The 17,855-nt window shown below is 44.9% G+C and overlaps 1 non-coding gene across 1 annotated transcript; it reads left to right on the top strand.

Moving 5' to 3' along the window:
• The first annotated feature begins 11,390 nt into the window (after nt 1–11,390).
• On the top strand, nt 11,391–11,516 carry LOC114227485 (small nucleolar RNA SNORA72). The gene has a single exon (XR_003613538.2). It is a non-coding gene; the product is annotated as a small nucleolar RNA SNORA72 (small nucleolar RNA).
• The last annotated feature ends 6,339 nt before the right edge of the window (nt 11,517–17,855 follow it).

Genomic DNA, 17,855 nt, shown 5'->3' with positions numbered 1-17,855 from the left:
GGATCCAGCTTCACCCGGACCCAGGGGCGCGTGGCCTCACCCGGACCCAGGGGCGCGTGGCCTCACCCGGACCCGGGACCCAGCCTCACCCGGATCCAGGGCATGTGGCCTCGCCCGGACCTGGGGGCGCATGGCATCACCCGGACCCAAGGGCGTGTGGCCTCTCCTGTACCCAGGGGCGCACGGCCTCACCCGGAACCGGATCCAGCCTCACCTGGACCCAGGGGCACGGCCTCACCCGGACCCGGAACCCAGCCTCACCCGGGCCCAGGGGCGCATGGGCTCACCCAGACCCAGGGGCATGCAGCCTTGCCTGGACCCGGGACCCAGCCTCACCTGGACCCAGGGGTGTGCGGCCTCACCTGGATCCAGGGGCGCGTGGCCTCTCCCGGACCCAGGGACGTGTGACCTCACCCGGACCCGGGACCCAGCGGGGCCTCGTCTTCTCGATCCCAATTCCTGTCGGTCAATTCCCTCTCAGCAATTCCTTCGGCCATCCTCTCAAAGCTCCAGGGCGGCTGCTGCGGAACTCGCCGGGCGGCGGGCTCGGCGAAGCTCCGGTACGCCCGGTGCACGGCGGCAGGCCGGTCCAAGGTCGCTGCGGTGGCACTCGGGCCTGCAGCGGCGACCAGTCGCCGGGCGAGCGCACCCGGATCCGGGACCCAGCGGGGCCCCGTCTTCCCAATCCCAACTCCCATCGATCAACCCCCTCCCAGCAACTCCTCCGGCCATTGTTCCGGATGGTGTCTGCTCTGCCCTCCAGTTGCAGTCTCAAAATTGTTGTGGTAGGCAACAATGAGGCGTCTGCCCTATGCCGCCATCTCGGTCCTCCAGAAGATTCTTAAGTAACCTTATAAAAGTGGTTCTGAACACTGTGTCATCCATTAGTTTACTTTCCTTCATCCCTTCTATTCTTGACATGCTTCAGGTGTCTCCACCTTTTGGCTGCCTTCCCTATGTTGATGGAGTGGCTTTGTGTGGTCAGTGACCTACAGGGGCCGGTAGCTCAGCTTCCCCAATCTCCCTAGGTGGTCGCTCTTGGTACCCCCCCTTTGTGGGCTGAGTGCAAAGTCTTGGTGTTGTTAAGCCTTGATTGCTGTTGGTACACTGGGAGGATTTGACCTCCAGTCCAATTGGCTGTGAGGATCAGCTGTGTCTACGCTGGGAGACAGCCTTATTCAACTAGACTTGCAAAATTGTAAAAGCCTCTGTGCTCAGCTTGGATGGGGCGGAGTTTCAGGGTGGAGCCTACAGCCTTGGCTTCCTGTCAACCCCGCCCTATGAGGTTCCTGTGTCTCAGTGTCCCTCTGTACTCCCTGCAAACACCTCTGAGAGAAAAGCACCCTGGAGCTTCGCCCGCTGCCAAACAGTCTAGTCTCTCCCCCAATGAATCTGGATTCCCAGATTCTCGCCCGGAACTGGGTTTCAGTGTAGTCAGAACTGGAGCTCAGCACAGTCTGGCGCTTTTGTCTCCTTCCCACCAGGGCAATCCAGCAGCACAGTCAACAGACCATCCTCTGCGCGCATTCCCGTGCGCGCCTCCGGTGCTCTACCCTTCGCCGCTCCCCTGCATCTCCGCCTCACAGCCCAGGTTCCCCCAGCATGAGCCTGGCTTCCCAGGGTCTCGCCCGGAGCCGGGGCCCAGCGCAGCCGGAACTGGGGTTCAGCGCAATCTGGAGCTTTTATCTCCTTCCCGCTAGAGAACGCCAGCCAGGCCGTCAGCCGCCCCGTCCTCTCCGGCTCCGTCCTCCCCGCACGCGCGTGCTCGTGTCTCCGCCCGTGTCTCCATACCTCAGGCTTTTACGGCTCCTCTGATATTCCTTGTGGTTTTCTCTTTCTTTCTAGTTGTGGGCGTTTCAGTCAGCCAGCTTTCCTGTGGTTCTGGATGATGTCCGTTTTGAACTTTAGTTGTATTCTTGAAATTGTTGTGCCAGGCTGCAGGTTAGGTGCTTAACCTATGCCGCCATCTTGGTTTCCTCTCTCAGATGATTTTTATAGCATACGTATTCAAATTAATTTTATGCCAACATTTTGATCATCAATCTTAGCCAAGCTGCCATTATCCATGTCTTAATACCTCTTTGTCATATTTTGGAAACTGCCAGTGTTTTGCAACGATGATAAACAGCTTTAATCAATTAGCTCAAATATTGTCAGCAGGTGCAGGAAATTGTCTGCAGAGGGTCTCTCTCTCTCTCTCTTTTTTTTAATGCCCTTTTCCCCACCTGAAAACCTCACACCTCTTCTTTCAAGACTTATTTCAAATCCTGCATCTCCCCTGAAGCCTGCCTTGGCAACTCTGGCCTACCAAGAGCATTCTCATCTCTGAAGGCCCACAGCAGCTCTCAAAGGCATTACACTGATGAGACATCTGAGGTCAGGAACCATATCTTATTCTCCGTGTGTGGAAGGCAAACCTTGCTCACCATCCTCTTCCTCCAAGCCCCAGCCTTCACACAGTGTGACCCTCCAGGGGATACAGAACAAAACAAGACATGTGTGTAACTTACCTATGAGGTGTGGCTTGGTCTGGTCCTTGGCTAGTCATGTTGACATGGTTTTGTAGTTACCCTGGGGCTATTTGCCCGTTTAGGCTGGGTTCAGCCTGGGTGCTCAGCCTTCATGTTTGGAGACAAGATTACTTTTGATGAAAAGTCTCTTTGTGTCCCTGAGGCTTTGTGGCTTGTGGGGTATAGGCTTTTATAACATGCAATGAGAGCATACGGGGAAGTGACCATTAGTATTTCTTGACAATTAGAAAGTCTAGCAAGCAATGTTACTTCCCAGCAAACATTTCAGAAAGGACTGAGCAAACATGGGCTGAATTAGCATTCATCAGAGACCTTTAATGGAACTTTTTGGTGAATGTTCTGTGTAGGAGGTTTTCATGGAGAGTCCATGCCAGAAAAATTAAAACTTGTACGAATTAGATGTCCAGGTTGACTGGTTATGGTTGATGCAAAATGTCCACAATTTCTTTCCTAATATCTACACCCTGTGGTAGCAACCTCCCAACACTGACTCTGAGTTTGGCTGTGTGTTTTGCCTTGGCCAGTGAGACAGAGACTTAAAACATGCTTGTATATCAGAGCTTTCTCTCAGGCTGCTCTTGGAATGCTGGGAAGCCCTGTGAATGAGCCCACGCTAGCCTACTAGATTGTGACAGACATGGTCCGGTACTCCCCTTCCCCCAGCCAACAGTCAACTAACCCTAGAAGTCAAGTGGCCCAGCTGACAAACAATTGGTCACAGAAGCACATGTGAGTCCAGGCGAGACCAGCAGAATGACACACAGAACTGAACTAAATAGTTATTGAATTAAACTTTAAGTTTTGGAGTCATTCAATATACAACAACAGAGAACTGATACACTAGTGTAAGCTATCCATTTCACTGCTTAAATTTAGAAGAAATCCAGAGGACATAATGTTTGGTCTCTAATCTTGGAAGATACAGAAGCAGGGGAAGTGATGGCATCTTCAAGAGACATAGGGAAGCAAAGAAACCTTCTCAGTCTTCAGAAATGAGAGAATGGACTCCATTTTTATCATTTGGGTTGGTCCAGATCAAAGTTTGAGTCAGTACTTCTAGAGAGGTGTTGGGCTGGAGTTGAGAGTATGTATGTAAGGGATATAGGAAGTTGTAGGATAGGGTGAGAATGCAGAAAAATATGGGGGACAAAACTCAGTGGGAGTCCTAGTTTTAGTGGCCTGTTGGAAAAGAGGCAAAGGAGACAGAGAAGGAGGGATGGAGGGGTAGGGAGCACAGGGTCGTGTCGTGGAAGCTCAGGCTGGTGAGATTGCAGGTGAATGGCCAGCAGAGCTGATTGCCAGAAAGGGCAGACATGACAATAATAATGACTAATAGTTGAAGAGCAATTTATAATTTACAAGGTCAATTTACATACATCTCATTTCAATCCAGTGGCATAGAGTCAGGATTATTATTATGCCCATTTTGTAGATAACAAAACAGGCTTTACAAATAATTACTTATCTGGTAAGATGGTAAATTTCAAATGTCTTAAAATGCATTCTATTTTCACCTATAAGAGACCACTAGAACTTTAGTTGAATCTGGCAAAAGGGAAGTCAGCAGCAGCCTTTAAAGCAGCAGTTTCAGGAGGGCTGGGGTGGGGTGGGGTGGGGTAGGTTGGGTGGGAAAAAGATTGCATGGAATACAAAGGATATGGGAGCTAAGGAGCAGAGCGCTGTTGAATGGAAGGAGAATGACTCGATAGGAATCTGAGGGGACACTAGGTTTGGAAGGAGGGTGAAGTTGACCAAAACAGGTTTGTAGATAGAAGGGAAGGATTAGTGGAGAGGAAGTGAGAGAGGAAATAAATAAAAGGGAACATAAAAAGAACAAAAATAAAGAGAAAACAACAGACAAAGGTTAAAACAATTACTGAAGGAATAGATGGCAGTATCTATGGCACAGGTGAAGAAAGGGCTTAGACTAGGGCGGGTCTGAGAGGTGGGTGTGTGTTGGGGGGAAGGAGGGAAATGATAGCAAGTGGTTTTGAGGCAGAAAGGATGGAAAGTAAGTAATCAGTGCCTGCTAGTCTTCAAATCCTGAGATCATTTTCACTTCAAGAAGAGCAGTCTGCCATCTCAGGAAACACCTAGCAGCCTCTACTTCTGAGAAGCAAGTGAAAAATTGCTGGACGGTCTTCATAAAGCATTGTCCTTCCTGGGCAGAGACATTTTATTTTGGGAAGGAAAAGCTTTTTCTTAGGATAAGGATCCTGTATGTGCATGTGCTTGTGTGTGCCTGCGTGTGTACACAGGCAAGAAGAGGTCCTCTGGGCAAGAAAGAGGAAGTCTAGACCTGGGAGATTGGGCCCAGGGAGTGAGGGGTACCAAAATCAAACTAGTTATTCACTGTTTTGCCTGGAATCCAGGGTTGTCCTGAGAGGTGGAGCAGGTGCCCTCTCACATGGAGGAGATATTAAGAAGGACCTCCTCACCCAGTTCCTGGAAATTTGCCATCTGGACTCCCTTCCTGTGACTCCAGGCTTCTGGTTACTTCTTCAAGAAAGATGCTTCTGGGAGGAGTAACCCACTAAATCTTAAGGTTTACTAGACTTTCCCTGAGAGCGAGTTTTGTTACCTGGTGAGGATGAGGACAGGGGGAAGAACATGCCTCTGGATACCAACAGAGTATAGAAAGAGAACAGAAAGCACCCAGGCTTACCACACGCCTCACGCCCGACTGCTCCTGAAGGAAGTTCTGTGCGTGCTCTTAAGTCTCTCTCACCTTAACCCCACCACCAGCAAAATCACTCAACTACTCTCTCAAGGTGCCCGGTACATCACTGGTGCTCCATAAATATACGGTGTGTGAATAAATAGCTTCCCACTGGTCTCTGCCTACAGGTTTGGCCTCTTGCACCCATTTGTCAGTATGCTGCCTCCCTAGAGACCCTTCTAAAGTCCCTTTTGATCTATTTAAAGTCCTTCATGGCATCTTGTTACTCACAGGATCCCATTCAAACCACGTAGCTTAGAATGCAAGGCCCTTCATGATCCAACTCCTGCAGCCTGTCCCCTTTCCAATCTGGCATCTCACAGAAAACCCCACATGTATGTAGGTACATGATGACACACCCTGCTCAATGCAACCATATTGAACTTCTAGGTGCATGATCACCTGAGATGTTTTGCAACATACCTTGCCTGTTTCTTCCTTGAATACTCTCTACCCCATCCTGTGTCCACCTAGGAAACTTATACACGTCCTTTCAAGGTCAATTTAAGTGACCCCCTCAATGAAGCCTTCATGAGCTCCTAAACTGAGGTACCAGTCTCTTCTAATTGCCCTTCCCTGTATCTAGCTCCGTGATAGCATCTTTCACAACCAAAGGGCACTTATTTTTAGACATGAGTAGTTCTCTACCAGATGATCCTGTCCCTGGAAGGCAGGACCGCTTATGTTTTATTTGTTATTATATCTTCACACCAGGCATCTATTATGCTCTTAATAAATGTTTAATTGAGAATTTAGGCTGAGACTGCTTAAGGACAAATTCACTTCCTTCTCCTAAGAATTGTCCTGGTACAGCATTAACTTAGTTACTTTCTTTGTAAAATAAGAGCATCATTATATCTATGAGTCTTTTTTGGATTGACTAGCTAAATAGCTGGTCCCAGAATGAAACCCTACAAGGGGCCATCCACTTCCGCTCTCTGCCTCTGGAGATACCCTTAAACCCCATGTCTAGTGCCTGGGAGGGTGCAGCAGGCACCTGCGCCTTTCCCCCTGCATGGGCTGTAGGGCAGGAGGCAGCCTTTGGCAGGCGAGTGAGGCCCCTGGAAAGATGCGCAGTTGCTGTGAGGATCCTACACACAACATCATTTCTACTTCCTCTTGTCTTGGAGGCTTCTGTTTGCTGTTTGCCTGTGATATTTCCGGGCGGGCTTACTTCTGATGTAAGTTCAGTCTGTTACCTGGTCCACAATTCAGTGAGTTCACAGACACAACTATTTTCTAAAGCTGCCCAGCAAGGTGTCCCCAAAATAGAGCCTCTCTCCTTAAAAACAATAGTAAGCTTTCCATTCTCCTCTAGGTTTCCTGAGGAGCCAGTAGGATGGCTTTGATGTGACCCACATATTCTCTTGCCTCTTTAGGAAAGAGTGCTCTCTCTCTCTCCACATTATCCATAGAGACAGAGTCAGCTTTTCAAATGGGAATTTGAAGCAGAGCAAATAACATGGGAGGTAGAAGAATGTCGGCAACCATTGCCCTCAGCCTCAGATGATCATGTTCTCAATTCTCTTCCACTGGGCAGCTTAATTCTCCTTATATCTGAGAGTGAGGTTGTGGAAGGGAGCAGATTCCTAGCTACTAATCTAACGTGTGCCAGGAGCCAAAGTCACTGTTTCCCTGGGTGATTCTACAGAACCCAGTTCTTTCATCCTGGTCTAGTATAGACATATGCTTCAATGAACAGCATGCCCCTTTCCCATTGGTGTGGACTGACATTATCAAAGGCCAAAACAATACCTGAATCTCAAACACTGCTGAGGCAACTCAGTCAAGGCTCCAAACACTGGATTAGGATTCAAACAACATTTTGGTTTTGGTTTTTACAAATTTTCTGGCCATGTTCTGTCAATTAGTATAGAGGATTTGTGAATCAGTTATATCCTCTTATTAAGTGACTATTTCTATCGAGCTGTTGGTTAATAAAGAAATCATAGACATCTGGCAGAAATAAAGGGCTTATTTGAAATATTTCTTCACAGGAAAAATGCATTCTCTTTCTAGCACACTGGGACTTTGCATAAGTGTTCTTACAGGCTAGCTAAGCAAGGGAGAGCATTGTTGTGAGAGAAATTTAACTGCGTTGCAGTTGCCAAATATTTAATACTTTAAAGAGGAAGTTCTAAAATTTAATAGTTGATTTTATTATTTCTCTTTGGATATAATTAACTAGGGATGCACTTTCAGCTGCTTTATTCTGGCTATTGAAATGGGTTTTATGGTTTACACTGGGGGGGGAAATTCTGTCAGACCATGGGCCTCTCCCTTGGTGCACATTATTAGAGTCTTTTTAGAGACAAGCAAGCAATTTTGCTGTCATTGGTCTTGTTCAAATAGAGTATGTTTATCTATGCAATGCTCTTGGGAACAGGTGTCAAAAAAGGATCACCAGTTAGCAGCTGACATAGCTCCTGCATACATGTCGGAAAAGCTCCTCAAATAGCAAATGAACACATATATTTCATTTTTTATGTAGCTGATAAAATGTTATATCATTAAGTCAAAAGAATATATTTGTCCCTTCCAAGTTGAGTTAAGAACTAGTTCTCACTTCTAATACAAATGAGGGCCCTGCAGCTCCACAGAGCATGCTCTTCAGAAACAAAACAGCCATTTGGGACTTGTGGGAAAGCAGGTCTTTACACATTGAACGCCGCCTCTTCAATGGGTTTCAGCATATTCCCTATCAGGTCCCAGATATTGAAATACCAAGTGGGCTTCAGAGAAAGCTAAGTCCTTCTGAATATTTAGTTTAACTTGTATACTGTTTTATTTCAAACTAGAAGCCCTGTGCATGAATGGGTAGGGTCCCTAGGCCTGGCTAGTGATTAGGGCCAGTTAGGCCCCCCACGCCCCCCCCACCATCCAACTTCCCCACCTCCTTTTCTCACTCCCTCAGTGACCCACCCCCTGCTGCTGGTCATCCTCCTTGTTTCACACTGCCCCCTGGTGGTCAGCACACATCATAACGAGCAATCAAACTCCTGGGGACACTTTGCATATTAGCCTTTTATATATATACTAGAGACCCAGTGCACAAAATTTGTGCACGGGGGTGGTGGTGTCCCTCAGCCCAGCCTGCACCCTCTTCAATCTGGGACACCTCGAGGGATGTCTGACTGTCCGGTGGGATCGGGCCTAAATGGGCAGTCGGACATCCCTCTCACAATCCAGGACTGCTGGCTCCCAACTGCTCGCCTGCCTGCCTTCCTGATTGCCCCTAACTGCTTCTGCCTGCCAGCCTGATCACCCCCTAATCACTTCCCTGCCAGCCTGTTTGCCCCTAACTGCCCTCCCCTGCAGGCCTGGTCACCCCTAACTGCCCTCCCCTGCAGGCCTGGTCCCCCACAACTTCTCTCCCCTGCAGGCCTGGGTCCCCCCCAACTGCCCTTCCCTGCAGGCCCAGTCACCCCAACTTCCCTCCTCTGCCAGCCTGGTCACCCCTAACTACCCTCCTCTGCAGGCTTGATTGCCCCCAACTGCCCTCCACTGCTGGCCTGATCGCCTCCAACTGCCCTCCCTTGCAGGCCTGGTCCTTCCCAACTTTCATCCCCTGCTGGCCATCTTGTGGTGGCCATCTTGTGTCCACATGGGGCAGCCATCTTGTGTGTTGGAGTGATGGTCAATCTGCATATTACTCTTTTATTAGATAGGATAGAGGCCTGGTGCATGGGTGGGGGCCAGCTGGTTTGCCCTGAAGGGTGTCCCGGATCAGGGTGGGGGTTCCCTTGGGACGTGGGGTGGCCTGGGCGAGGGGCCTGTGGTGGTTTGCAAGCCAGCCATGCCCCCCAGCGACCCAAGTGGAGACCCTGATATCTGGGATTTTTTTATCTTTACAATTGAAACTTTGTAGCCTGGAGCAGAGCCAAGCCTCCTGCTTGCTCTATGGCGGCAGCCATTTCTGTTGGGATTTATTTATCTTCTATAATTGAAACTTTGTAGCCTGGAGTGGAGGCCTAGGCTGGCAAGGGTAGGCGGAAAGCCTGGCTTCCTCCATTGTTGGGGAAACCCAAGCCTCCCTTCTGCTCTCTCCATGGCCGCAGCCATCTTGGTTGGGTTTATTTGCATATTCGCTCCTGATTGGCTTATAGGCGTGGCTTGTGGGCGTGGCTTGTGGGTGTAGCAGAGGTATGGTCAATTTTCATATTACTCTTTTATTAGATAGGATAGAAGATACCAAATTCTCATCTCTTTGCTCTATCAACTCCAAGAGTCCATTCACTCACTTATCCAACAAATAAATGTTGAGCAACAAACAATGAATATACAGCAGGTACTACTCTGGGCTCTTAAAAAAGGGTACAAAACAAAGAATGTGACTGCCCTCAAGGAATTTATATTCTGGTGAGGATGATAAATGTACAAGGAAGTAGAAAATCTAATTACAAATGAGAAATTCTCTTAAGAAATTTAGTGTTGAAATCAGAGTACTGAGGCCTTAGTTTTCTCATGTATAAAATGTAAATAATGAGACCTTTATAGAGTTTGAGGATTCAACGAAACAAGACAATGTAAGTAGGTTTCTAAAACAGTGACCTCAGTAAGCAGTAAGAGGTCACTCTACAATTGAATACATGGGGAGAATACATAGTGTATTTTTTGGTGACTTAAAAATTGTAAGGGTCCCCTGGGGCTGAAATTCAGCCTTAATATTTTGATATCTCAGAGAACAGTTATTCTTGCCATTTATTTAGTTTCTCCTATTCATCTGGTGTTTTGCTTACAAATTTTTTTCTAGCTCCTTTGAATGGCACAGTTAGTTGTCTTTGAGACCTTTTCAAAGAACCTCTCACAGTGGATACTCATCATCTCACTCTAGTTTTATTGTAAGTTTAGATTCTTTTATAAAGCACCTGATTCTAGGGTTCTTTTTCACCTCCTGAGAGCTAGAGAGATCCTTGACTTGGGATATCCTACTTACCAGAGATTTATTAACCACCTGCTATGTGCCCCCAATTTTAAAAAAAAAAATCTTCGCCTGAGGATATGTTTTTTTTTTAATTGATTTTAGAGAGGAGAAGGAAGAGGAGAGAGAGAAACATCAAAGTGAGAGAGAAATAGCGGTCGGTTGCCTCCATATGCGTCCTGACAGGGGACGGAACCCAGCACCTAGGTATGTGCCCTGACCAGGAATCAAACTGCAACCTTTGGTGATGCTCCAACCCACTGAGCAGCACAGCCAGGGCTACGTGGCCAAATTTAATTTAACCCTTAAACAGCCTTGTGAGTGAAGTGGGTATTATCACTTCTAGTTTTTGGAGATGGAGAAACAGAAGCTCAAGGATGTTAAGTAGTTTGCCCAGGGTTATAAAGCTAAAGAGTGACATAGACCGAATTTGTACTTATCTCAATTATTCTATTAATCCATTTATTGAGTTGCTGCTATCTTCCAGAGGTAGATAGTGATGATATATCATTAAAGGAGACAGATGTGGGGGAAGCAAACAGTTAAATAAGTAATCAGAGATAATAAGATGTTGTGAAGCTCAGACACCAGAGGACAGTGGGGACATGTGACAGGAGGGCCTACACTCAGGCTTCTGTGTGGAATAACATTGAGATCCAAAGGGTGAAGTAAGCAAAAGAGTATTTGGGGGTGAGTGGTCATTGGCTGGGGAAGAGGCTGTTCTAGGCAGTACGTGCAGAAGATCTGAGGCAGAAAAGAGTATGGTGTGTCTTTAAGGAACTGCAAAAAGATAATAATGCCAGGATTTTTAAAGACCAAGAGGGACTGACATAAGATTAAGATGTTAAAGAAGGTGAGGAACCAAATCATGTGGGGCCTAGTTGGCGTTATGAGGGATATGGACTTTATTCCCATTTCTATAAGAAGTCTTTAAAGGACTTGAAACTGGAAAATGATTTAATCACATTTGAATTTTTTTTTTAAGATCCTGCTGACTACTTGTGGGGAATGGAGTGAGAAGGGTGACAACTAAGGAAGCAGGCTACTGCAATATTTGAAAGCTACTGTAATAGTCCAGATAGGAAATAATGATAGTTTGAACCAGGGTGGTGGTGGAGGGATAGAGAGAAGTGAACGGATTCCAGAAATATTTAAGAGGTAAACTTTTTGACTGAATCACTTGGAATGCTTTCAATTGCAAGTAATAAAACCCAACCTACTGCGAAGATTCTCACTGTTCTGATTTTGTAATTATCAGAGCAGGCTGTGCATTTGGTTTATTAAGACCATGCATGCGTCCTTAGACCTAGTTCTTTCCCTAGGTCTATAAATGCTGGTGATAAACCAAGTCTGATTTATATGATGCATCTTAAGTGGGAAATGTCTGACTCTAGGTGACTTTGATCAACCCCAAGAAATGACAGCACAGCTAGTACAATAACTTAGAAGATTATTACTGCTAATTTCATAATCATCATTGCCATTAATTGAATTGTAAGCTTATTACTGTTTTATTTTCTAGAAAAAAATCCTGACTTTAAATGCAGAGGGAAGTTATTGGTTTATATAGTTGCAATATGTGGAAGTAGGGCTTGGTTCAGGCAAAACTCAATGAAATCTCTAGGGAACTGGTTCCTGTTTGACTCTGTTTACCTTCTGCCATATGTGCTGTATCATAAGGTTACTACCCTCATACCCCCAAGGTGGCGACCAGCGGCTTCATGGCTACATGCTTCTTCCTTTATATTTTGTTTGAAAAAAGAGAGTAGTATATCTTTGTTTCAGCATTCCCAGCAAATGCCTCAAGTCTCACTCTGATTGGACCAACTTAAGTCTCATGCCCATTCCCGAACCAGTTATTGGGCTGGAAGATGGAGTGGAACTCTGGGGTCAAGCTTTCCTGAACCACATGGCTCACCAAATGGAGAGGGAGACTGCAGGGAAAGGAGAAGGGAGGAGTGTGTGCTGGGACCCAGGAAAGGTCTTCTCTGTTAATGGATCGGAAGTCAGGGATTAGAGAGATCACGGGCAGAATAAACTCTTCTGGTGATATTGTTCATTGAGGTGGGGAGCAAGAGAAGCAGGTCTATGGAAGAAGATGATGAGTTCAGCTCTGCTAGCAGCGCTCAAGATATCCAAGAGGAGATGTCAACTAGACAGTTGAATGGGTCAGCCTGCAGCTCAGAGCAGAGGTCCTGGCTAAAGACAGAGATTTGTGTGCTGTTGACTTACCTGATCCCAAAACTTGTGCTCTTAATCAGAAGGCATATTTTATATTAGTTTTAAAGTCTGTTCAATTGCCATAGCAACTCTCTGTGGCCAGGGAACATTTAATCACATAACAGTTATATTTATAGCTCACTTGTAATATATATATTCTTTTAATGCTCACAGCTATTGCTTTCCCATTTTAGAGATGTTAAATCTGAGACATAGAAGGGTTACAACTGAGCTCACAGAGCTAATGAAGAGTAGCACTGGGATTTGAATGAAGAAAGTCTGACCTGGAGTCCTTATTAATAATCTCTGAGTATACTATTTTTCTCTTGGCTACAGAAGCAGCAGGGGAGTGGCAAAGATGGCCACCAGGTAGATCAGTTTCTTACATAAAGCAGAATGGTTGCTCTGATTCTCAGTTCTCCCTGGGATGCTGGTCTTTGGGACTGAACTGTTTTTGAGGCAGCGCAGCCCTGGAGCTGAGAAATCCTGTTTGCAGTGGCCATCTTGGACACCAGCATGACAGGTGACGAAGGAGCTGTCATGGGCAGAGACATGAAACAGCTGAGCAAACCAAATGACATGGGCAACCATGAGTGAGTTTTGAAATGGGCGATTCTGGGCCTCTAGAACCTTCTCTTGAGCCATTCTTGCTAAATCCCCATCCTTCCTAAGCTGCTTTTGACAGCAAAACAGAGCTGGGAAAGGCTGAAGTAAAGGTATATGATTTTTCCCTTAAGCAAAATAGACATGATAGTTCCTTTCTGTCATTTTGTTATATCTGTGTCTCTTTGTCCCCATTAGTACAGATAATTAAGAGCTAAGGATAAACCATCTTTTTTGTTAAAATGCTATTTTTTCCACTAAAGCAGAATATCTATAGCTCTTTCCTCCCCTCTGTGAATGATATAAACAAGAGCAGAAAACAACCCCATGCCATGCATTAAATAAGCCAACCTCTAAACTACCCACATTATCTAGTGAGAGGATTTTTTTCCTGAATCAGACATTGATCATAATGGTCAAAATAATCCTTGGCACTTTCTCTAAGCTTGCTCATTATCATTCAATATGTTCAACAGAATTATTAAATTTAAAATAATATGGTGCACCTGGTTGAGATGACGGTGAGAGATTTGGCTTCCTGTCTCTTCGTTAAGGATGAATTTGGCCCAAGGGTGTACTATGAACTTGGCAAATAGCATTATAATAGTGAGAGAATATTGCCTATTGGGTAGCAGGAGTTGATGATTAAATTTAAGTGTGTACTGTCCACATAAAACAAATAATGCTCTTTTTTTCTAACTTTTACTGTGAACATTCATCACTGGTGCTGGAGATGCACAGTTGCTAATTATTGTGTTTTTAACTTGTAATATACTGTAAATTTTGTATAATACTACTCTGACCTTATACAGAATAGAAAAGATGACAGGAGGCCTATAATTATTGTATGGGGAAGAAATGCCTATAATTATCTACTATTTTTAGGACCAGCGTGCATGGCCTCTTAATTTTCATAAGCTTTAGACATTCACACATTTTCTATCTTTGCGTGTGGATGATAAATTTTGCTCAAATGAAATCAGAAGACATACTGTTAGATGAGGAGTTAGCCAACTGGGAGCTTGATTACAATGAACAACACAAGCTTTGGTGCCAGTTAAAAAAGGGAGCATTTATTTGGATGAAATTTGTTTAAAACAAGATTCAAAACATTAAAAACACACACACAAAAAACCAACATCATATTACTATATTGGGGCCTGATAACATGATTATTTTTTAGAGAATTGGTTAAATTACCTTGTGGAAAGGCATTAACCTAACAAAGAGAAAGCCTCTAGGATATTTATCACATGTAGGGTGATTATGACAGCATGTTCTTATTAGAGATGAATATTTTGTGCTCATTAAGGTTACCCCCTTGAGTGCTCAAGGATGCAAAGTGTATTGCAGTGAAGTGCTATAGTTCTATTGTCTTGTGAGCACTTGCTGTAGGCTGGGGTGTTTCCTTCCAAGTTAAGGGAACTCTAGACCCAGCCCTGGCAGGGTCTATATCAAAGCCACTGGGCAAATAGAATAGACTGGGAGGTTTTTAATTCAAACACTCCAGGGATCTATCTGCAAGAATTGAGAGTGCTATTGAGAAATCTCTGGCCTCCTAGTATGGGATAGCAGTTGGGAAAGGTGGAGGGACTAGTGAGGAGTTAGACGGGATCAGGCAGTTTAGGGTAAGGACCATGGGGAGAGAAGATGGTAGATAAGGAGGAAATAAGCCAGATGGCCAGGATGTGAGTAAGATAGGCGGAATGTACCAGTCAACCACTGAGCTTCCCTTCCCCCTGAACCCAAAAGCAGGGAACCGAAAGTGGGGAGATGAGGGCAAAAGGAGATTGGCTGGTGTTTCTTTGAAAGAGCCAATAGAGGGCAAGAACAGGACAATTTAAACCCCTACAATAGTGAGTTTCTGCAGTAACCCATTCAGGTCCCCTCCCTGCTGCAGGGAGCTTTTCTGTAATAAAAACTCTGCTTACCTCTTGGTCCGTGACACTCATTCTTCGATTTTGTGAGACCACGAACCTGGACTCGACTTGAACTTTGATGTCACTAGGTCCCTGGGGAGTCTCCAGTGAGCCCCACTTGAAGGAAATTCAATACACAAGATTCTAAACTGAAACTATAGGCAACCTCAAACTGCCTACTTTATAAAGGGATTTTTCACTATAAAAATAATTAGAAGTGACTTACCCCAAAGTAGTAAGTTTTTCTGACTGTTTCTGTTTTGTTTGCTTTTGTAAAAGTGACTATTACTTTTATTAGCTTACTGGAAATTACACATATGCAATTACAATTTAAAAGGTTGTATACAACTATCAAAAAATATCCTCAGAAATATGAAACCCTACCCGAATCCCTCCCCCTACCTCATATTTTTTAATGTAAGGCACGACAGAAAAGCACATTTAAAGTTTTGATTGTTTTGTTGGTTTATTGAGATTTTTAACGACCATGTAATAGATAATTCTAAATAATCAAGAGTTGGCAGGATGTTTATTATTATGCATCATGTCCAAGAGCTCAGAGCCCATAAATACCTGGGCTAGTCAATCTATAATTTGTTCAATACATATCTTGGAAAAAAATAAGGACACTTATTTATTTATTTGATACTTAATTTTTAAAATTATGTTTTTATTGATTTTTTTTAGAAAGAGAGGAAGGGAGAAGGATAGAGAGATACACACATTGATGAGAGAGAAACATCATCGATCAGCTGCCTCCTGCATGCCCTCCACAGAGGATCGAGCCCACAACCCCGGGCATGTGCCCAGACCAGGAATCGAACCGGCACAGCCTCTTGGTTCCTGGGTTGATGCTTAACCACTGAGCTACACAGGCTGGCAGGACACTTTAAAAACACACAGACAAAAACCATAATCACAATACTATTGTTGCATCTGAAATATTTTTAAATTCTTTAATGGCGGTGAATATAAGTTGTCTGAAAGGATGAATGAATGATGACGCCTTGGGGAAAGCATTGTTAGTTGGGGTGGTCATTGACAGAGTGGTCCGGTAGAAAGTACATTAGTCTGGACTCAGTGGGACTTGAGGTCAAATAGAAAGTGTTCTACTTTTTGTTTCCATCAAAATGCCCTCGGTTTCTATAAAACAGCACCTGCCTTAGCACTCAAGGTTATTGTCAGGATTAGCAATCCAACAGGGAGCTGTGGTTCAGTGCATGGACTTGGCCGCCAAACAGAGATCAGCCTGCAGGGTCCCCACTATTTACTCTCTCTGAGCCTGTGAAGTCATCTGTAAAAATGATAATAATAATACTTGCCTCTCAGGATTGTGGTAAGAATCCAAGTATGTTAAGTAAACCTTCAGTAAAAGGTTTGTATTATTTTTATGTGAACTTGCTTTGGTAAATTAGAATACTACCCACATTTATAATGAGAACTAATGTTTTCCATGTTCTTTATATTCTCAGTCTTTGGAACTGTCTTCCTCTTCAAGGTGCTTTAGAAATTATTAGAAAGATGGAGTTGTTGTCTTAGTGCTCACCTAACGAAGCTCCTCACTGTCAGGAGGCCAGTCTGGGGTGACTTGCTCTCCTTGGCCCTGGCACTAGCTGAGCGCTGGCGACAGGAAAGGCCCTGGATCAAAGACGTCCTGGCAGTGAGAACATTAACACCCACTCTTGAGCCAGGAGGTAGGTGTTAATGTCTCTAGCTGGATTCCTAGAAGCAGAGATATTTAACACCTTCCTAGGATCCATGAACCAGGCACTCTCTCTTTAAACCTAATTTGGCAGGTAAAAGGGAAAGAGAGCATTTCCAGTTGAGCAGTTGAGAAAGTACAGGAAGCTCTGTGCCATCAAAACAGAAGCCAGTTATTGCGGGATGAACCCTAAATGGAGAAGGGGTCTTCTTTAACTGGGTTGTCTGGAGAGTGACTTTAGTGGGAGTTTTCCCAACAAACCTCACCCATATGGACCAAAGGGGAATGTTAGGAAAGTAGTGGTTCCCAGTACAGCTGTATAAAGTTTAGGATGGATTAGAAATCCACATCTGGTTGCAGCTTGAAATAAGGTACTCTGACCAGCATGCTTGCCTGAGAGAGTCTGTTCCCAGGAGGACCAGGAGTTCCTTTCTGGGGCCAGATGTAAGTAGGGGGACTCAGAGGAACCAGTTTCTCAGGAGAAAGAACAAGGAGTCAAGTATCTCAACCAAGTTGTCCTCTGAAGTGGAACCCAACTAGCTTGGGGTCAATTTGGAGGATGCTATGGATAGCTTAGCCACAAAGTTCATGGTGAAAGTTAGGCAACTCCAGGAATGAATAAAAACTCGATTTTAAAAATTTTTGTCAAGGTTTGACTGGCAGCAGTGGTGGATTTTGACGTAGACTGAGCTTGAAATGTGCTTGTTTTCTCTCCAAAATGGAGGCCCATTTGCACAACAAGCAAAAAGGACAAGGTAAACAACTTCTATTTAGACTTTCCAAGGTCTGTTTCTCTGGATGACATTGCAAGAACTCTAAGACACCACCTCACCCAGGAGTGAGCCCAAACACTAGGGATCCTTTCAAGATCCAAAACAGGTCACCTCTTTGAAATGTGACAGCTCCCTAGAATGACTCTCTCATTTAAATTACATGGATATCAGAGGAGCTCAGGCCAGAGGTGAAGCAGAGCAAACTCACACTCTTTGACTACAAAAGAAAATGCATATTTTTGATGAGCCTGCACCGGCTGCCTTCTCGGGCTTAGAATAATGTTTCATCCCCTTTTTGCCTACGAGGAATGTTGTAAGTAGGCATAAACAAATGCCTTCATTATTTATCCTAGTCGTGCTGCACTAAATCATTCTACATGGGAAATTTGTTATTTTGTTTGGCTGGCAATTGGTTAAGCTAATAGGCTCTGAGAGTCTTCCTTGGAGTTAGCACTTGAATTATTCTA

This window comes from Eptesicus fuscus, chromosome 9, assembly GCF_027574615.1.
Source record: "Eptesicus fuscus isolate TK198812 chromosome 9, DD_ASM_mEF_20220401, whole genome shotgun sequence".
In the NCBI taxonomy this organism is placed as follows: domain Eukaryota; kingdom Metazoa; phylum Chordata; class Mammalia; order Chiroptera; family Vespertilionidae; genus Eptesicus; species Eptesicus fuscus.
This window is presented reverse-complemented; position numbering and strand designations above follow the sequence as displayed.